Source organism: Lycium barbarum, chromosome 10 (assembly GCF_019175385.1).
Source record: "Lycium barbarum isolate Lr01 chromosome 10, ASM1917538v2, whole genome shotgun sequence".
NCBI lineage: Eukaryota > Viridiplantae > Streptophyta > Magnoliopsida > Solanales > Solanaceae > Lycium > Lycium barbarum.
Genome location: NC_083346.1, coordinates 52,511,508 through 52,534,109, shown reverse-complemented (window position 1 = coordinate 52,534,109; position 22,602 = coordinate 52,511,508). Strand labels below are relative to the sequence as shown.

The 22,602-nt window shown below is 36.8% G+C and overlaps 2 long non-coding RNA genes across 2 annotated transcripts; both read left to right on the top strand.

The window, feature by feature from the left end:
• The first annotated feature begins 3,998 nt into the window (after window positions 1-3,998).
• On the top strand, window positions 3,999-12,110 carry LOC132615903 (uncharacterized). The gene is made up of 2 exons (XR_009572887.1): window positions 3,999-4,135; window positions 11,810-12,110. It is a non-coding gene; the product is annotated as an uncharacterized LOC132615903 (long non-coding RNA).
• A 1,502-nt stretch (window positions 12,111-13,612) lies between these two features.
• On the top strand, window positions 13,613-18,384 carry LOC132615902 (uncharacterized). Its single transcript, XR_009572886.1, has 2 exons — window positions 13,613-16,419; window positions 18,067-18,384. It is a non-coding gene; the product is annotated as an uncharacterized LOC132615902 (long non-coding RNA).
• The last annotated feature ends 4,218 nt before the right edge of the window (window positions 18,385-22,602 follow it).

The window sequence follows — 22,602 nt, the reverse complement described above, 5'->3', positions numbered from 1 at the left end:
TACAAGGGAGTAAAATCGATCATGTGGGACAAATAATTTGCCCAGAATTTAACCTTTGCAAACGACATCTACGGCTTAAATTGATTCAACAACAACGAATGGTTATATCTGAGTCTTGTTGGACTAAATCCGACCCATTCACTTTCAACCAATGAGTTTTGAGTAAATATGAACATAGTACAACAAATAAGACAACAAAGATTAGCTTGTGACTCAATAATTTCAAAAGAAAAGCAAAAGAAAAGGGCAATTACTGCGTTTGGGAGAGATTCGGTGAAAACAAAGCTTGAAATTAATTGTTTCATGTAAATGACTATGCAAAAGCTGCGTGTATTTTGTCTACTCTGTGATTTTACCATTTTTAGACGAGAGAGAAAGAAAGAGCGTAGGCGGCGGCTTTAGGGTTTGCAAGGAAAAGGAAAGAGAGAGAGAGAAGGGGGGGGGGGGGGGGGGGAAGGGGTGATGATAGGGGTCGTTTGGTATGAATGAAATGTAAAAGGGGGTATTATCCCCTTAAGCTAACCAGACTTGGGCCGGGTCTTGGTCCATTTTTGGACTGGACTTGGTCCAAGTTATAAAGAAATGAGGATGTCCCTTTCATGTATATAACGTGTGTGTGTGTGTAAATTGAATAAGCAGGTAAAGTTTAAAATGGTTGATTATTAACAATACTATTCCAATTATAACATAATTCTGCTTAATCGATTTAAAACCGGCTAATTTTGTAAATGGGCTCAACTTTGCAGATACAACCTTAATTGATTTTAATCTAATTGATTATTTCAATTATGACCCTATTTGGATTAACTAGCTAATTAAAGTTATATTACACTAATGACCTTAATTAATTTGAGCCAAATGAATTTGGCCATTTCATTTAAAGCCATAAAAAGGCTGATTTTTGCAAAATTGACCCCAATTGCGTTAACCATGAATTGATTAATTCAATTGTGTCCATAACTAAAAAAAATTAAATAATTAAAAACCAATTTTGAAATTATGTCCCTCTCATTGACTAATCAATCTAATTAAATACTAGATCAGTTTATTAAATCAATTATGCAAGCAGATAGGATTAAAGGTTGAGGGGTAGAATGGTCAATTCTTTTAATTACTCGAATTCCTTGGATTTAAGGAGAATAAATCACTTGTTAATTGGTCTTTTTTTTTTAAATCAGCAAAAAATTGTTTTGCCTTTGATTAATCCCAACAAAATATTTCATAAATGTCCAAAAATGCCAATTAATTCCTAAATAATTTATAATGTCATCAAAATAACCTTATCAATTTAAAGGAGTAAAATATTGTCTAACTAATTTTATAAAAAAATTATTTAACCCTTTTGAAGGTGCATGGTTTGCTTTATTTATTATTCAAGGACTCTGAGTAATTAAAATAAATTATGGGAGGTCAAAAATTAGGTGTCAACAACATCCACCACCCTTATTTTGAATTTCTTGTAACTCAACTTGTTTTAATGATATTCTTTTAACAACATTCCAAAACTGCTCTTTTGTAGCATTAATTTTTAAAGACTCCTGCTATAATAGTGCTCCGAACAATATTTCCTTCAAGTTCCTTGTACTATGTTTGATTTCTTTAGCTTTAATTTGAATTCACAAGACCCGTCAACCTATGAAAGAATTAAATTATATTTCAAAATATATATATATATATAAAAAATCACAAGAAATGATAAGTATAAATTGAGGCTTAAGTCCTCTTTTTGGGTAGAAAATGATACATGCATCCAAAAAATGTACTTCGTACTTGGGTCAGAGGCGGAGCCACATAGGGCTGAGGGGTTCGTCCCCTTTCGGCAGAAAAAAATATTGTTTATACATGGTTAAAACTATTTTTTATGTATATTGAATCTCCTTTGACTTCTTCGTATGTTTACTTTTTAATATTTTGAACCCCCTTAGTGAAAATCTTGGCTCCGCCACTGACTGATATTTTTATAATTATTACTCTTGCTATCTAACATAAGATAGTAAATTTTTAGTTTGATAAATTTTTGGACTTAAAGAATGAAGAATAAATCATGTTCAAATATAAAAATTAAGGGTAAAGTGTCAAATTTTCCTTTAAACTATGCGAAATGGATGGGTCAAATATACCTTCACGGTTACTAGTTGTGATAAAATTTGTTCCTGAACTATGCGAAATGGAAAAAATTATCCTTATTTTAAAACGGTGGAAGTCTAGCACCCACCATGTAGCACGCAATTTAAGATTTTTTTTTAAAAAAATGAATGGTAAATTTGAACCTTTTGCATAGTTCAAGGAAAAATTTGACGCTTTCCCCTAATTTTGAGTTTTTAAATTTTTGTTTCTCCTTTCTCTCTTCCAGTCACTACCTCTGCCACCAATCACCCTTTCTTCCTCCTTCCTCCTTGTTTTTCCCCACCACCATCTCATCATCACCTCACCACCACCTTCTCTTCCTTTTTCTTTCTGTACCACTAGAAGGAAATGCGCTAAACAACTTGAACATGTAATATAAAATACTCTCTCCGTTTCAGAACGATTGTCTTACTTTCCTTATTAGTTTGTCCCACAAAGATTGACATTGTTTTATATTTAGAAATAATTTAACTTTATAAGATGATTTACAGCCACACGAATTAATATCTAAGGCTTGTATTGGACCACACATTTCAAAAGTTCTCCTTTATTTCTTAAACTCAGTGTCAAGTCAAACTAAGACAATCTTTTTGGGACGGAGGAAATACTATTTTAATGCAGGTGTATAGCTGCATAGGGTCAAAGAAGGTAGAAAGGGTGCTTGGTGGTAGAAGTAATGGCGCAGAGAGAGAAAAGAGGATTAAAGAAAATTGTATAGCCGCATAGGGCTCAAATTTTATTCCTATGTACCTGTGTGGCTATACAATATTTTTTACCCCTATGCGGATATACAATATGGAATACTATTTTTGACCCCTATAGGCTATACAATTATTTTTATATCTCTTTTCTTTCTACCTTTACCACCAAGCAGGGCCTCTTTCTTCTTTGATCCCTATGTGGCTATACAACCGCATTAGAATAATAGTCTATATGTCATGTTCAAGTCCTTTTAGCGCCTTGTAGTGGTATAGGTGGTGGTGAGATGACGGGTGATAGAAAGAGAAATGAAAGGGGGAGAGAAGATGGTGGTGGAAGTGATGATGACAATGGTGGCGGGGAGAGACAAGGAAGAAGGAGGAAGAAAAGTGATTGGTGGTAGAGGTAGTGTCATGAAGAGAGAAAGGAGGAACCAAAATAATTTTAAAACTCAAATTTAGGGGAAGGGTCAAATTTTCCCTTGAACTATGCGAAAGGGTTAAATTAATTTACCTTCCATTTAAAAAAATTCATAATTGCATGACACATGACATTACCAGTGCTACGCTTCCACCGTTTAAAATAAGGGCAAAGTTATTCCATTTTGCATAGTTTTGGAGAAAATTTGACACCAACTAGTAACAACGATAGCATATTTGACCCAACTATTAACGGAGGACAATCTATTCCATTTCACATGCTCCAAAGGCAAATTTTGCCTTTACCCTTAATTTTTATATTTGAACATGATCAATTCTTTATTCTTAAGTCTAGCGTTTATTAAAAAATATTAAGTTGTATCACTTATAATAAATTAGGTACTTAAACCAGACAATATTTTTCTTTGATACTAAGCTGTATTTATTTATAATAAATTATTAAGAGTTTTCTTTAATTAAAATATTAATTAAAAAATTACATCTAATGTTTAATATGTTTGTGTTGTAACAACTAGCTATGTAATTTACAAGAAAATTTAATTTTTAAACAATATAGAAGCGCCAGTTAAAATGTCGGGATCGACATGTTAGTTTTTAGGCATTAAATGGAAAAGTTGAGGTTATCATAGTCTTTTAATATCAGTTATTAATGCCACTTTTTCGTTGACAAAGCTTACGTGTCCTTTAGTTAGCTTATGGCCTTATAGAGTTGTTAGATGTATAGTCCATGTAATTCCACGTGTCTTTTAATCATCTTTCTTTATTCACTTTCAGTAAATATTTTTTCCCAGCCTTGCAAAGAACCTTTTAGTTCTCTTCATCTTCTTGAAGTTTCTTTTGATCTTCTCCGATGTGTTCTGTAATCTTAGGTATGCTCTTCTCCCAATTTTTCTTCTCCATCTTTTTCATTTCTTTTTTTGCCTTCTAATTTCTTATTTCACTATCTTTATTGGGTTTTCTTCATATTTAGCCCAAATTGAGGGAAGAGTTTGCACTTGCATAGAAGTATTAAGCTAATTCTTCCTTTCTTTTTCATGTTTGTGTTTCTCTATTCCTAGAGTGAAAAGATTTTCTTTCTCTATTTCATTCAGTTTTGTAAGTTGAACTCAGTCCAAGTTTAAATTAGAAGGTTTGATGGTTGATTATTGAAGTAAAAATTGTTTTTTCGTTTAGACTCTTTCCTATTGATTGGATATACGAAGAAATATCTGTCATATGATAGGGTTATCAAGATTTAAAAATCAATTTGTTAAGCGAGAGTTATATGTCAAAGAAAGATCTATGGAATTGATTATGGGAGATTTTATAAATATTAAATATTCACATCATACAAATTGGAGTTCATGAAAACTCCCTACTACTCCAATTTTGATCACGGCGGGCAAATCTAAACTATAGTTTATAGCTAATCAGTTAGAATTCTGGCCAAGTTTTAGATTAATCTCTTGTGATCATTACTATTCACTTGTGTTGTTCCAATCTTCTCATAATGGAGGGTCTAGGAAGAATGCAATTTTTATGCTCTATTAGAAGACCTGGAACTTTAGTGTAAGAGCTTTTGGGTTCCCTCTTCTTGATTTTGTAAAAATTGAGGTTCCAATCTTTTCAATAGTCCAAGAAACTTGAATGAGCTATGTACTTGCTTTTACTAATACTTTCGAATAGTATTATCACACCAATTTAGGAGTTACTAATTTTGGCGATTGTCACCATTGAACCAGTTATAAAGTACTGTAGTATCCTGCTATTTCAGTAGGTTCTATGTAGAGCTGTCACGACCCGACCCCGTGGGCCGCGACTGGTGCCCTACTTAGGCACCTCAAACAGACTCACAACCCAGATCATCATATTAAGACTCATTCAGACTTAACATACGTTGTTCAAACTGAAAACTAATAGCAGACGTCACACAAACATTGATCGAACACTTATCTTAAGCGGTCGCCCGTGCAGAACAGTCATATCAAAATTAGAAAGGTGGCGGAATATACATCGCCCAAATGCACACACACACACGTACGAACTCATGGGCCGTCTTGGCCATAGTAGCATACGGGCCGCTTAAGAATGCAAAACAGATCCACATACAAACACACCGGACCCACAACCCACAAATATGACTACAGGCCTCTAAAACAAAACAGAACATACGAACATATGATGGGACAGGGCCCCGCCGTACCCACACAGCCACAAATGTACAGAAACACACACAGCAAAAGGTATGTACCAAAAGTTAAGCTCCGGATCAAGGGGAGCTCTCCAAAATAACAGAATTGGTAGCCTAAACCGGAGGATCACCCAAACGGGCTTCTGTACCTGCGGGCATGAAACGCAGCCCCCCGAAGAATAGGGGGTCAGTACGGGAGAAGTACTGAGTATGTAAAGCAGAAGGTACAGAAATCACAATCATAACTGGAGTCAGAAGGAACAAACACAAACGTCAAAGTAGCAAATCAAACCTGTACGGAAGATAAATGTACAAATGCAAATAAAAGTCATGTATAGGGCTTAGGAACGTGGTCACCCCCCGACGCTGGTGCCACAACACATCATACTCCAGAAGTTTTTCAAATCTCCGTCTCCAGACAAATCGTATCACACACATATCACATCATCAGAACATATCAAATGCCATATCACATCATAACTCCATAGACGGTAACCGGCCCTATGGCGAGGCCTCGGAAACTGTAACACATCATACTTCCGAATATGGTATAGCGCGCACGATCACAAAGCCGGCCCGGGTACCGACGAACGAAATCATAGCGAATGGCACGAACGGAGTAGTGCAGAAACCATATGCATATCAAAAGTAAATTACAGGACTCGACATATAATTACATATAGGCATATACCGACGCCAGAAGGCTCGGAGTAGGAGTCAGTTCAATCAGAGTTAATATATGGAAGTTGCGAAGTTCCAAACTGCAAAACCTTTGAAAAACAATTCACAGGTCATTTTCCGAAAATCTAACATCATTCATAGTGCAAACGTTCAATAACGATATAGGAAATTTCAAACGGACCTTTGAGTCATAGGCAAATGATTACTTTTCATATCGAACGAAAATGAGCCAAACAAACCAAATAAGGGAAGCCTCGGGGCTTGTGGGCCCACCTTGAGTCAAATCGAGGCGGCGGACACAAATCACAGACTTTAGGCTCCATAAAGCCATCTACGAAAGTTTCGGAGAGATTCGGACACAATAGCAAAAGTTATGAAGGTTTGAACATTCTTGCAACCAATTATAAGGAATATGTTTCAATTGCGCTGAATGAATAGTGGCCAAAACTAAACTCGGATTTCCAAGAGCAGAATTATCCCCGAGGGTCCGATCTTAACCTAGTATAACTAGGACATGCCAAAAGAAGGAAAGGTAGGCTTTACATACCTGGATTGCGCCTTACGCTCGTCAAATCTCAATTCCCGTTTCGTCCAAAAACTGCAAATGGTCACTTTTACCAGTTACTATTCATGAAAGTTAACATCTCAATCTTTGGGTTATACTTGGCTACCGAAATTTCGGCAGCATTTCCCCTATAAATCTAACACCCCCGAGACTTAGCTCGGCTCAAAATAAATCAACAACAACAACCCAAACATCACAAGCAACATAAATCGCAATCAAATCATTCTAACTTCAAAGTTCTACCTTACTACACAAGTTGACAATTTTCATTCAAACTTCACAATTCCAAACTTACGCCCACATTATTGTATTCATTCACCCATTCAAGATTATTCAAACCCATCCCAATTACACTCCAACAATATACAAAATTTCCCGAAGTTCATTACTTTCCATATTTCATCCAAAACATCAAAAACTTACGGCGAACATTCTAACTCGCATTGTTTCATTCCAAATTCATTAACATCAACCATAAGTCACATTTAATGTCTTTAGCATCATAAATATACAATGATATACACAAATACACCAAAGGTATATACTTTCCCATAATGTTCCGAAATCATTTTCCAACGCCAATTTAATTCATTAAACGATCATTTACGTCATAAATGTCACAACGACGCAACAACCAACTAAACAAGATCAAATTCACATGGCCTTCTATTTCCTATAACTCACGGCCCCAACACTAACCACACACACACATACGGTCCTATCTACACATCAAAGTTACGGAATTCTCGTCTATTCTCAATCTTTAACACATTCATATCAATTCCATAACATTAGAGGGGCAAAATTCTTACCTTTTCTTAAGTTTCCGACTTGTCGCAAACGCGCACCTTCCGCCAAACTAATTGTACCCCATCGGAGAGCGTCTTGAGTACTTTACAATATGTGAAGAACAAGGATTTTTGGATCAAACACAAGGCTTGGGAATTTTTTTTTTCTCTCTTTCCCTATTCGGGCGAGAGCCTCTTTGTGGTGTTGCTCACTTTTCAATTTTGTTTTTGTTTTGTTCTTGATAATTACCAAGGCAACTTGATATATATCCATTATATGACCACATGCATGGCACATGATCATAAGGAATTGGGTTTGGGCCTTGGCCTATGGCCGACCACCCTTTATCTTTGGGCCTCAATTCTTGATCAATTTTTCTTGGCCCAATTCATTAAAAGTCTCGTTTTGTAATTCCCGAAACTAATTTCCAAAATTCCAAATTTACCCTCGGCCTTCCCCAATGTCTTGACATTAATGATTTCATAACCAACATAGTCACATCAACTAGAATCAAAATATTTCCTCATAACACACAAGTCTTAATTATTTCTCGATTTCCAATTATCCGAAAACACGGGACATAACAAGAGCATTGACAAAAATTAGCACAACTATTGGACAATATGGTTAGTTGAAGGAAAGCCTTGGCGTAATTGGTAAACTTGATGCAATGTGACCTAGAGGTCACGGGTTCGAGCCATGGATAAACAACCTCTTGCAGAAATGTAGGGTAAGACGGCATACAATAGACTCTTGTGGTCTGGCCCTTTCTCCGAAACCCCCACCCCTACTGCCTTTCTTTGTTTTATTGGACCGTATGGTTAATAATTTTACACTTGCACCCTTAGCTAAATATGTTTCTTCTGACTGCAGATTCTTATCTCATTGTTCTCTGCAAATAATGTGTTGCTTCTTAATGACAAGTAAACATTTGAAATTTAGGTTTTCACATTGTGATATCGTCGATCTAGCTTCTTTCACAATATATTCTTTCGGCTTTTGTATATATATGGGTGCATCTTTTGGTTGATGACTGACATCACGATGTTTTCTTAATAATATTCTTTCCACTTTGTATCTGCTATTTCTTTTTTATTATAAGAAAATTATCGTCAAAATATATATTAGAACGACCAAACACAGGGGTGCATGTGTTTGAAAAACATATGTATTAGAAGATTTGAGAGCAGACATGATTTTTCTTTATGTTGTTTGATTTAGCTTGGGAGCAATGCCTTTAGTACTCTACTATTGTTATATTGCTAATGTGGCTTGCCTGTCAAACCCTTACTTCATAAGGATTCACGATTTTTTGCTCTCACTTATCTTTGAGTGCATTCACGAAGATTATATTTTCTCGACAGAGACCAAAGGAAAACAGGGTTCTGACAGCTATGACACTATTAATGTCATCCTTAACCTTGTTTTTCAGATGGGATGCACTTGTGGCGCACCACCTGCTGCAATGCTTTTGTGGTTCCAGCAGGTTCTGGTAACCATAAAAGAGTTTCAGAAGATGTAGGTTGTTCTTATACTATTTTCACGATTGGCAAAGAATATTGGCAAGGCGTAGAGCTAGATACTACAAGTAGAATTTCAGCAGGCTGAAGAAGAAAAGAGAATAATGGCGACTATTCTATGGGCTACTACTATAGGCTCTTTTATGAAGCGCTCATCTCCACAACTGGCAATTGTAACGACCCGTTTGGTCATTATTACGTTTTTACCGTTTATGCCCCTATTGACTCATCCTCGATCCTTGTTAGTACTACTTTGACTCGCGGGGATTTGTGGCACAGTTCCCTAGGCATCGTTTTGGATTTTGGAATGATTTTTAGAAAATTTGGTCTTAAAGCGAAAATCGTTTGACTCGAAGTTGACTTTAGGGTAAACGTGCCCGTAATCGAATTTCGACAGTTCCATTAGGTTCGGACGGTGATTTGTGACTTAGTGGTGTCATTGGTTTGGTTCCCGAAGGGTTCGGGTGTGATTTGGGTCATTGGTTGAGAAACTAGTTAAGTTAGAATTGGAGTTGACCACGGTCAACAACGAGCCAAGATGATCCCGTGTCGGTGTTTTGGAAGTTCCAATAAGTTTGCATGATGATTTTGGACATGTCCACAAAGTTTGGTTAGATTCCGATGCGTTTTGGATAAGATTGGGTTGTATGGTGATTGTTTTCGGTTTCGACGTCGATTTGACCATAAAGGATACCATATTGAGCAAACGGCCATTGATTTGTGTTTCAACTGAACTATTATATCCGTATCGTAATTTCAGAACCATAGCAACTGAAATCATCAAGTTTTGACATCGTATGAGGGATTTATGGTCATTTTACTAAGATTTGGGTTGTCAGATTTTTCAGAGTAATTACGAAATTGCCACTGAATTCGTATTTAAAAATCTGCACTATTCCAAATATTGAAACCAACATATCTCATTCATTATAAGGCCAAATGGAGTGATTAAAAAAACCTAACTTGACTGCAATTCGACAAGGAATCCATCGGAAGCATCAAAAACTAGTTTTTGGATAGTTTGGAACCAGAAACGAGACAGAACAACCGGGCATTTTTGCTATTTAATGTTGTTTGGGTTTCTCTCATCTTCAAACTTGAGTTTGGGAGAATTCAAGGATGCTCTTCAAGTTTCTTTCATGGGGTAAGGTCTAAACCATAATCTAAGTATTTCCCTTTGATTCATTCCCTTGGTTTAAGATTTAATCCATGATTTCTAAAGTAGAAAATTGGGGTTTTTCATGAAAGTGGGTTTAATGGGTCTTTCTTGAGAAGTTCATAAAATTGGTTAGACTTCCTAAGTTGCTTTAAATGATGAAATTGATTGGATTTATGATAGATTATGATGTATCTAATGTTGTTAATCCTATACCTTCCATTATTAGTGGTGAATTTTTGAATTTAAGAGTTAGGGTTTATACCCAAAATTGGGGTTTTGCTTGGATTTTGAAATTGGATGAATCCTTAAGTTAATTTAGCAATTAGTTGATGGGTTTTGATCACCTAGTGTTTAATTGGATAATTTACCTTCAAATTTCCCGTTTTACCCTTGTGGGGCCCGTTTTTCCAAATTCTAGGGTTGGTTCTGACCCAATTTGATTGATAGCAAGATAGGTATCGATCTTCATGATTTGTAATCTAGATTTTGAATATGAATAGACTTTCTTGATCTCGAGGCTCAAGAAAGGGAAAGGCTAAGGTGATTGTTGGTGATATTACTGTTCGGCCTTCCAGGTAAGCTATGGCTTACTCTTAGTGAGACTTCGTGTAGCAAAACATATATTTAGATGATATTGTCGGATAAAGCATGTAAACATTCGGGTATGAAGTTGGGTTGGATATTGTCTTAGGTTGGGCCCTGTTGCATGATTGGAGCTAGCCACCCCGTTGTGTTTTGAGTTGACTGTTTTATTGTGTTGGCTTGATGCCATGTGTTGTGATTAGATATTGGGATATGTTGTTCCAGCTTGATTGTGATATTGTAGTATCTTATAGGTTGACGTTGATACGAGGATAGAGTTCTATATGACTTGTGTAGTCTTTCATGATATTGTTGGCGTACCCACGTTGGTACTTGCGATAATGATATATTGTTGGAGTACCCATGTTGGTACTTGTGACATTGATATGTTGTTGGTGTACCCATGTTGGTACTTGTGATATTGGTCTAATTATTGATACATGTATTGCACGCACTCTCATGATATACTGTTGATACATTGTTGGTACTTGATGAAACACTGTGATAAGATGGGCTTGGTTTTTAAATGAGAGTGACGTGAGAGTCCGATATCAGATGTTAGTCCCGGAATTGTGGATTGAGTGAGTGCATTTACTCTGCGGGTCCCCCAGAGTGGTGTCGGTGAGAACCCCCTGTGGGCAAAGATCCAGGGTCTCGTCTGTCTGTTAGGCAAAGATCTGGGACGGGTGGCACTTAGACTTTGCGAGTCACCTTGGGTTGTCCTACCGAGACGTCGATACTTCCGTCCGGAGTACATGTGTACACAAAATTGCATTTGCATTCATAAATTATTGCATTGCATTGCATTATGGCTTATACTGTGATGATTCGGTGTTTTACTTGTGATATTGGTTTCGGATTGGACATACTGAGACTTGGCACATTTGGGTTTAGATGCTCCACTTAGGCGATGACATGTACTTGGTTCTGATTTTGTTTGGCTTATACTTGTTTTTTAATTTGCCTATCTTACTTTATTGTCTGAATTATGTTAGCTATACTTAGTCGGTCTATGATACCTACCAGTACTGTGGTTTCATACTGATCTGCACTTGCTGCATTCTTTTATGAATGCAGAGTTCCAGGTTGGGTCTTCTTCCGTCTCCTGTGGCTGTTAGTCGCCATCCGAATAGCTTCGAGTTTACAGGATGAGCACGAGACGTTTGCTGCCTTGAAGACTCCTCCTATTATGTCTTACTTTTTCTATTCTGAGACATAGATAGATTTGATGTTTATTATATTCCATACGTGTATATGTTCACTTAGATGCTCTTGTATGGCTTAGACCAGACCCTGGGGTATTTCGTTATTTCGACACTATTCTATTATCTATTATTGTAAGACTTACGTGATTATTCTCTTCCACTTGATTGATTAATTATTTATGTTTTTATTTCTGTTGGGTTGAGGGTTCGCTTATCGAGGTGAAAAAGGTAAGTGCCCGCGCGACTTAGCCAAAATAGGTCGTGACAAGTTGGTATTAGAGCCCTAGGTTATCCGATCTATAATACAAGAGTGTGTCTAGTAGAGTCTCGTGGATCGATATGATGAGCTCCATACTTATCTGCGAGAGGCTATAAGACATTTAGGAAACTTCCAATTCTTTTATTCTCTCGTGCGACTTCATTCAAATTGGTATCTGAATTTTCTTATCTTAATCACCCACGGAGGGTGGACACTCATCCTTAAATTCTTATGCGAATGGTTGATCTATGACGTGTTGTGGTATTGTACGAGATGTGTTATCCTAATTCGGACGCGTGATCCAGTTGAGTCACTAGTCACAACCTGAGGTTTCAATTGTTCGGAGTCACGGTTAGACTCGGTTGCTGTGAGGAGTCGCGAATAGACTCGTTTATTGTGAAAGTTCGTGAGAAATGGAAAGATAGTTTAGAGGGTTACAGGGTATCCATGTTTCAACGTTGGGTTGCTCGGAAGTGACAAAGTGCATTTATGGCTTAACAATAGTGGGTTGCTCGATAATATGATCTGTTTGACTTTAGCTTAGTCAAGGCTTTATGATGGTGCGCGTGACACTAGTGAACCAATGGCGAGTCGACGATTCAGCAACAGTAGTGTATTAGACTTTGGTAGGTGAGAACAAGTGTAAGTTCTGTGATGACCATCGAATGTGGGCAAGCGTATTGTGATTGAGTGTAATAAAGAAAAGAAGTTGACAATAAGGACAGGAAGGAAAACTTTGTGGAAGGCGCGTAGCGAAGTGAGACTTTATAAAATATCTTGGACATGAGTACTTGTCGTGAGATTGGTAAAGGAAAATTGGTATCTTTCACGGTTGTTAGAATAAAGTTACGATGGGTGCTAAGGGTCATTCTTGATATAAGCTCGTTAATGTTAAGGACTTGAGGAGTTACTGGTCGCTACACTTCGATTTGGGGAGAGGCATTGATATTGTTTGTGGTTCGTTCGGCTCATAGAAATTATTGGTTTAGAGGATCGAGTGGATTTGAGTGTTGTTGGTTGATAGTGATAGAGTGATTAAGATGGAATACGAGAATTGAAGGGTTACAATGACACATCTTGCTATCAGGTTCAGGAGATTAAGGTTCGTAAGACTGGAGGTGAGGTAATATGGGTACTCGAGTTAGTGATGTGAGAGCTTGGTTAGCTCACTTTTGACCAGAAGGGACTGTTGACACGCTTCCCGAGGTGTTCGGGATTGATTTTGGTGAATTTTTGGGAAAAATTGGATTTAAGCGAAAAGAGTTGACTCAAAGTTGACTTTTAAGCAAACAGACCTTTTTCAAAAATCTGTTTATTCCGAGAGGACCGGATGGTCTTTTAGAACTTGTATGTATATTTAATTCGGTTCCCAATGCACTCGGATGCATTTTGAGATTTGGGTTGGGAAGTTAGAATTTAAGTATCGGGTGTTGACTCGGTCAACGAGACCTTAATTAGGAATTTCGAGGACACGGGTGCGTTCGTAGCACGTTTTTGTATGTCTGTGTATGTGGTTTGTGAGAAGATGGCTTTGGATACTAGTTGGGATTTCGTGATTGAGTTGGATTATTTTGGGAAATCTGGTACTGGTGCCTGCCATGGCGACCCCTATGTCGCACCAGCGGCACAGCTATAACAGTTGTCATGCCGCTGGGGCGGCCATGTTTTTTTGGTGATGACTGTCGTGGCGGTCTGATTGACCGCCGAGGCGGGACCGCCGCAGCGGTCCCGTAGCCATTGTAACGGTATCGTGCCTGGTTATTTCATTAATTGTGTATTAAAAGCCCTTAGTCCCTCATTAATTTCTATTCCAAAAATTGGGCTTTGGGAGAAATTCTAGAGTGTTCTTGGAGAAGATTCTTGGCGGTAAGTCCTTTTAATCTTTTGGCTATTCCATTACCCTAATCATATTAGAATCCCTTTACCTTGTTAGTTCATTAAGTGATGGAAGATTAAAAGTGGGTATAATGAATATTCTTTCTAGGCTTCTAAATCATGATTTGTTGGTTAGGCTAACTGAGTTAAGTTCGGTATACATTTCAGGAATTGAGTAAGGCAATTCGGGCAAGGACGATTCAGTAGGATACATAAGGATATTAGTGATACTGTTGTGTGATACACCGAATTTACAGAGCGTTTAGTTCAGAGTGGTAAGCGTTAAGGAAACGCTAATGTGCAGAGTGTGTGGTACGATCTTATCTCTAGGATTAATTCGGCTAGTTTGCAAGATTTATGATTATGTGGTATTCGATGGAGTGGATTCGAGGATTGATTATGGTATCAATGATCGAGAAGTGATTAGAAAATTTAGGAATTGACGAGTCGAGAAAAGGTATAGTTGATTGTGAATCGATAAGAAAAAGGTTACATCTTGGGAATTTCTTGGGTCAGTATGGATTATGGTGTCGTCTTCTTGTATTTTCCAGTTGAGATATGTTTGTTGTGAGAGCTTAAGAAGGAAATCTATAGGGATGGACTATGTGATATGACAGAGTTCCGTGAGGTTCGTGATCCGCGACTAGTGAGAAGCATATTTCAGTGAATCGACTTGTTGAGGTTTATAAAAAATGGCTTGGTGGTACACCGCCGAATAGGTTTCGTGACCTTCTACAGTGGATGAGTTAGCATGCCTTAAGAGAGAAGATTGTGGAATCCCTATCATGTGAGGACTAGAAGAGATCCTACTCGTGGTGATATTTTATGTTGCAAGTAGTATTGACTGGATAGTTTGGGTAAGTGCTTTTGGTTATTAAAGACTTGGGGGTGATTGCGTTAGAATTCGAGTAATAGTGTAAGATTGTATACTTTCGGACAATTTACGAACATATCAAAGTGATACTATGAGAGGTTCACTGGTTATATAATTACTATATGAGGCTTCAGGTTTTGCGTCGAAAGTTCGGGGTTTGTATTGGATTTTCGTATCGGGTAAAGGTTGAGAAACATGAAGATTGAAATCGTAAGGTATAGCTCTTCAGTACTAAGTTGATAACTCGGATAGGACTCAACTTGTGGAGTCGAAGGTGATAGACATGATTTGTTATGAGTGAGGAAAAGATGAGAATTGACCACCACAGAGGTGCGATAGGACTGTGGTTGGTTTCGGGAATTCGGAGTCAGTTCAAACGACTATTGGTGATATTCGAGAGTTGTGCATTCACTCTGGGTCAGCATGGTTTGAGTTAGGCTTTATATGGTAGGAGTTGTCGTTCTCCCGTGGGATTGGTTTGATGCATTTGAGGTTCTTCGTAGAGTTGGAGATGTTGGGTGTTCCTTCGATTTTCCATGTGCCTATGCTAAGGAAGTACCATTCCGATGGGTCTTACATTATTCTTTGGGATTCATCATTGCGTGATGAGAACTTGTCTTGTGAGGAGGAGCTTATTGCCATCTTAGATAGGAAGGTTAGAAAATTGAGATCTAAGGAGATTACGTCAGTGGAAGCATCGTCCGATTGAGGAGGCTACTTGAGAGACTGAATCTGAGATACATGAGAGATATCCCCAGTTATTTGCCGAGTCAGGTACTCTTCCCTCGTTTCATTCCCTTATCGCTCGAAGACGAGCGATTGTTTAATTGGTTGAGAAACTAGTTAAGTTAGAATTGGAGTTGACCATGATCAACATCGGGTCAAGATGATCCCGTGTCGGTGTTTTGAAAGTTCCAATAAGTTTGCATGATGATTTTGGACATGTCCACAAAATTTGGTTAGATTCCAATGAGTTTTGGATAAGTTTGGGTTGTATGGTGATTGTTTTCGGTTTCGACGTCGATTTGAGCATAAAAGGGTACCATATTGAGCAAACAGCCTTTGATTCGTGTTTCGACTGAACCATTAGATCCGTATCGTAATTTTGGAACCATAGCAACTGAAATCATACGGCATTTATGGTCATTTTCCTAAGAATTGGGTTGCCAGATTTTTCAGATTAATTTCGAAATTGCCACTGAATTCGTATTTAAAAATCTGCACTATTCCAAATATTGAAACCAACATATCTCATTCATTATAAGGCCAAATGGAGTGATTCAAAAGCCTAACTTGACTGGAATTCCACAAGGAATCCATCGGAAGCATCAAAAGCTAGTTTTGGGGATAGTTTAGCACCAGAAACGAGGCAGAACAACTGGGCATTTTTGCTATTTAATGTTGTTTGGGTTTCTCTCATCTTCAAGCTTGGGTTTGGGAGAATTCAAGGATGTTCTTCAAGTTTCTTTCATGGGTAAGGTCTAAACCATAATCTAAGTATTTCCCTTTGATTCATTCCCTTAGTTTAAGCTTTAATCCATGATTTCTAAAGTAGAAAATTGGGATTTTTCATGAAAGTGGGTTTAATGGGTCTTTCTTGAGAAGTTCATAAATTTGGTTAGACTTCTAAGTTTCTTTAAATGATGAAATTGATTGGGTTTATGATAGATTATGATGTATCTAATGTTGTTAATCCTATACCTTCCATTATTAGTAGTGAATTCTTGAATTTAAGAGTTAGGGTTTATACCCAAAATTGGGGTTTTGCTTGAATTTCGAAATTGGATGAATCCTTAAGTTAATTTAGCAATTAGTTGATAGGTTTTGATCACCTGGTGTTTAATTGGATAATTTACCTTCGAATTTCCCGTTTTACCCTTGTGGGGCCCGTTTTTCCAAATTCTAGGGTTCGTTTTGACCCAATTTGAATGATAGCAATATAGGTATCGATCTTCATGATTTCTGATCTAGATTTCGAATATGAATAGACTTTCTTGATCTCGAGGCTCAAGGAAAGGAAAGGCTAAGGTGTGATTGTTCGTGATATTGATGTTCGACCTTTCAGGTAGGTTATGGCTTACCCTTGGTGACACTTCGTGTAGCGAAGAATATATTTAGATGATATTATCGGAGAAATCATGTAAACCTTCGAGTATGAAGTTGGGTTGAATATTGTCTTAGGTTGGGCCCTATTGGGTGATTGGGGCTAGCCACCCCGTTATGTTGTGAGTTGACTGTTTTATTGTGTTGGCTTGATGCCACGTGTTGTGATTAGATATTGGGATCTGTTGTTCCATCTTGATTGTGATATTGTAGTATCTTACAGGTTGACGTTAATATGAGGATAGAGTTCTATATGACTTGTGTAGTCTTTCATGATATCGTTGTCATACCCACGTTGGTACTTGTGATATTGATATATTGTTAGAGTACCCATGTTGGTACTTGTGACATTGATATGTTGTTGGCATACCCATGTTGGTACTTGTGATATTGATCTAATTATTGATGTTTATACATACATTGCACGCACTCTCATGATATACTGTGATACATTGTTAGTACTTGATAAAACACCGTGATAAGCTGGGCTCGATTTTTAAATGAGAGTGACGTGAGAGTCCGATATCAGATGTTAGTCCCGGAATCGTGGATTGCGTGAGTGCATGGATTTCGCGGGTCCCCAGAGTGGTGTCGGTGAGAACCCCCCCGGGCAAAGATCCGGGACGAGTGGCACTAAGACTTCGCGAGTCACCTTGGGTTGTGCTACCGAGTCGTCGATACTTCAGTTCAGAGTACATGTGTACACAACATTGCATTTGCATTCATATATTATTGCATTGCATTGCATTATGGCTTATACTGTGATGATCTGGTGTTTTACTTGTGATATTGGTTTCGGATTGGACATATTGAGACTTGGCACATTTGGGTTTAGATGCTCCACTTAGGCAATGACATATGCTTGGTTCTGATTATGTTTGGCTTATACTTTTTGATTTATTTGCCTATCTTGCTTTATAGTCTGAATTATGTTAGCTATACTTAGTCGGCCTATGATACCTACCAGTACTGTGGTTTCATATTGATCTACACTTGTTGCATTCTTTTATGAATGCAGAGTTCCAGGTTGGGTCTTCTTCCGTCTCCCGTGGCTGTTAGTCGCCATCCAGATAGCTTCGAGTTTACAGGGTGAGCACCAGACGTTCGCTGCCTTGAAGACTCCTCCTAATATGTCTTACTTTTTCTATTCTGAGACATAGACAAATTTGATGTATTATTATATTCCAGACTTGTATATTTTCACTTAGATGCTCTTGTATGGCTTAGACCAGACCCTGGGGGTATTTCGTTATTTCCGCACTATTCTATTATATATTACTGTAAGACTTATGTGATTATTCTCTTCCGCTTGATTGATTAATTATTTATGTTTTTATTTCCGTTGGGTTGAGGGTTCGCTTACTGAGGTGAGAAAGGTAAGTGCCCGCGCGATTTAGCCAAAATGGATCATGACAGCAATGGACCTTGTATGGAAATGTAAGGTTCTACTCAAAGTCATTGGTTTTGTTCGAACAACATTGCATAATGGTTATCTAACAGAAGAGGTTAGACCTTATATAACAGATGTTACCTTTTCTCCAGTGATTCAGAAGATGCCGGTTTTTATTTGCATAGTCTCATAGCTACTCAACTATCCAAGTGTTCCTATCAATGTAGTTATATGGAGTATGGAACCATCCTCGATGATCTAAGAGACGCTGCCAACAACTGTCTAGGAAGAAAGAAAGGAAACATAAAGCCATCTAGAACATTGTACCTGCATGTAAACTACGGACAAGCAGGAAGGGAAGGAACTACTGACGTTTTAAGATACATCTACAATATACACACAAGAATATAATGTCTGCACCTGTTAACTTTTTGGACTAACTTATGTATAAAAGTTGAGACACTTTTTGGTATTAATTAATAAAAGTTTGATTCATCATAAAAGATTTTGGATTTTGTTGCTGAAGTGTTGGGTCCCAGAGCTAACCCTATCTAGTAAATAAATACGGAGTGGGGCACTATAGGTAGAATATTCCTAAGTATAAAGTTACTAGTAAATTGGCTCGCGGTGAGTTGGAAAATTAAATATAATTAGTTCAAACATATCTATATATAATGAGATGCCTTATTACTCTAAACCTCCTTTGAAATTCCATAAAAAAACATATATAAAAGCAAATACATAAGGCAATGCGAAAAACAATATAAGTAAAATATACGCATGAACAAAAGAAAACAGAAAAAAATCGAAAAGAAGAATCAATTGTATAAAATAGTTGTAGACTTGCAAGTAATTATTTGGTTAGCCAATCTAAATGATTTTCACGCGTATTAGTATTTCTTTTGCTTCATGTTATTAACAAACTTGTTATTAGGTCTTATTTCTTATGATATGCTTTTACATCCCTTCCCGCTCTCTCTTTGTCCACCTCCTGTGGATCCTCTCATTAATCATTTTGTCATGCTTTAGCTGAAGAAAGAGAAGTGTGTCGAAGTTGTTTCAAAGGTATTAGAAAGTGTACAGACATTAATATACATATTATTCATATTAATTAAAGAGTAAAAACAAATAGTTAGAAATAGAAAAGTTTAAAAAATCTTTATATGGTATCCATCTCAGCGCGTGAGTAGAAATTAGTTGTTGAAGGTAAAAGATGAAAGCAAGAGCTAATCTAATTTTTCGTTTTAGCTTTTATACCATGATAATAATGTTCTACATCAAATAAAATGGGAAAATGATGTGTAAAAGTATAGACAAAATCATCAGTCAACTTTAACAAACTATCATTTACTAAAAAAACCTTATTTCTATTATATTTTGAAACAGCTATTCCACTGACATGATCGTAAAGAAATATGTACACAATGACAATCAAATAGATATATAACAATTAAAGAAGAGATAAATACTATTGGTGGCCATAGAGAGGTGTCATATCACCTTGTGTATGCCTAACTTTATTATATATATAGATATAGATATGTAAATTAAAGATTTTTGTACCGAAATTCAGTATTAATAATTAATGCCACAAAAGGGCAATTTTGGAATATTAGATAGGTTTTATCTTTAAAACAAGTTTTGTTGCAAAAAAACTCAAAATGAGGGAGGTGAGTGGACAACAAATAAAAAAATATGGACACTGAAGAGGTAAAGGAAATAGTAAGTCACGACATAATCTAATCTTCTTTATAGCAAAATAGTCGTAATGTGTGGACAACAAATATGAAGCACTAAAGATGTAAACGAAAATAGTAAGTTATAAGCAGCATCTAAACTTCTTTATAGCCCCTTTTGTATGCAAAGATTTACGCATCAAAATATTCTTAACAAGTTTCACCCTCGTAACATAAATAAAAATCTTGTCTTCTCATACAGTTGGCATAAGAGTATCCAGTGAGAAGTACCTCCTCCATCTTTCTCCAATTCTCTCTATTCCCTATTTTAAGTGAACGTACCTTTTCCATCTATTTCCGGTATTCACCAATTCCTATTTTTAATTGAAAATGGAATCTCTTCCGTTAATTTTTCTCTACTGAGTTATCTTGGCAACTATAACTTGATTATCTGTGTTTGTAGAAGACCTATATTACCTAGAAAGACATACTCTATATGTCAGAGTTGTGTCTATTTGTAAATGGTTCACAGGTTTATCCTTTAATATATTACAAAAATATTGCCAACAGATGAAGATAGATTACTTGCATGCCACAAATGCTTTCCGGCATAACCTTATGGACTGAAGGAAATTAGGGTACATTAAGATTCTTTATTAAAAAAAAAAAAAACAATCGCCCAGTAATCTCATTGTTAGGGAAACCTGCACTCGTTTATGCACATACTCCAAGAATTTTTTGAAAAATTCATACTCCACTTTAAAACTTCCTCTTTGTATTGTGTTTCCTACGGTGATAAAGTAAAATGTGAATATTCCTTTTTCATTTCAAATTCATTATGTAATGCATACAGATTGGTTAGTGTTAGACATGAAATTCAGTAACAAAGCGACAGTTCCTTTCTCTACTTAAAGCTAATTTAGAAATGCTCTTGCAGAAAAATAATAAGGAACAAAAATTATGGCTTTTACAGGAAAATGCAAATATGCATCAAACAAAGGAGAAAAGATAACTCAAGCAAACGAACAGATTGATTAGAAAAAAGATCTAATTAATAAACCAATCAAACCTAAAGATTAACTTGAACTTCTTGATGAATAAACCCATCATGGCCTTGCCATTAGCAAAGCAACCTCAAACCTATTTCTAACTTTCTTCACAATTGAAATGAACTCAAGGCACAAACAACTAAGCACTGGAAATAAAATTTATGGCAAAAGTCACTTAGAAGTGTTCCAATATACAGCAAAATTAAAGAGAAAAGGTCTCCAAAATCAGGCCTACGAACTTTAAAGCTAAAATGCTACTTCACTCCTTTCCTTAGAGGAGAATCTCACCCTTAAAGCTTTAGACAAGCTGAATAAATTAAAAATATAGCACTCATCCGAAGGTCAGTCTAATACTAACCAACCTGTGATAATTTAATTTTATAGTTTCTCACGACCCGACCCGCCATGACTGGCACCCACACTATCTCCTAGTGAGCGAACTAATACGCCTAACCATCTACTCATTCAAGTCCATTTTTATTAACCAATTCAATCAGTTCATAACAATTTAAACACAAGATTAATCGAAGGTAGTCATGCCATAAACAATAATCGTAAATGAGGAAGTCCTAACTATTACAATCCCAAAATTCAAAAGTCACCGTACAAGGACTCTAATCCAAAAACATGTCTAAAGAACGTATACTGTCTGAAATAAATAAACATCAATGTCTAGAATGGAAATAGACATTAGATAAGGAAGATCTTCGGGCGGCCTGGCATGGATAGAAGCTCACCCTCAATCTGTGAGCAAACAACCTCAATGCTAAATGTGAGGTCGGGTAGCAGTCTCTGGATCACAATCTGCACTCAAAAGAATGCAGCAAGGTAGTATAAGTACAAACGCTATGTACCGGTAGATATCATAGGCCGACTAAGATTAATATCATGCATGTATCACAAAATCAATAAAATAGACAGACCAGTCAACAACACATAATAAAATAGCCAAGTAGTGTCTCAATTTCATCAAGAAGATCATATCAACTTCTCACCCCAATTGTCATCAAAATATAGATCACAATACATCGAATAATGGCAATAAGCCTACATTGTCACTCAATCAATAGCATATAGGAATTCCAACCACACATTATGCCCGAAGACTAGACATGCTTTCTCCTATCAATCTCATAACACATACAATCAACTAATCAAAGTCTAACTCAAGTAGACCGTAACCCACCTCAAATGTAGAGCTGGAACAATGCAGATTACTCCACTATAGCCTTCCCCTCCGTAATGCCTCGGAACGCTCAAAGTCTAGCAATTAAGATGCTAAATAAATCACAAACACTCTAGTCAACAATATCAATTCAATGAACACCCTTCCACTTTACCCTTTTCTAACGGGTGAATGCTTACTAGGTGTAAATCATCCTAATATTGGCCTTAGCAACCATAAACTATCGACTTATAAGGTTATTCAATCAAATTAT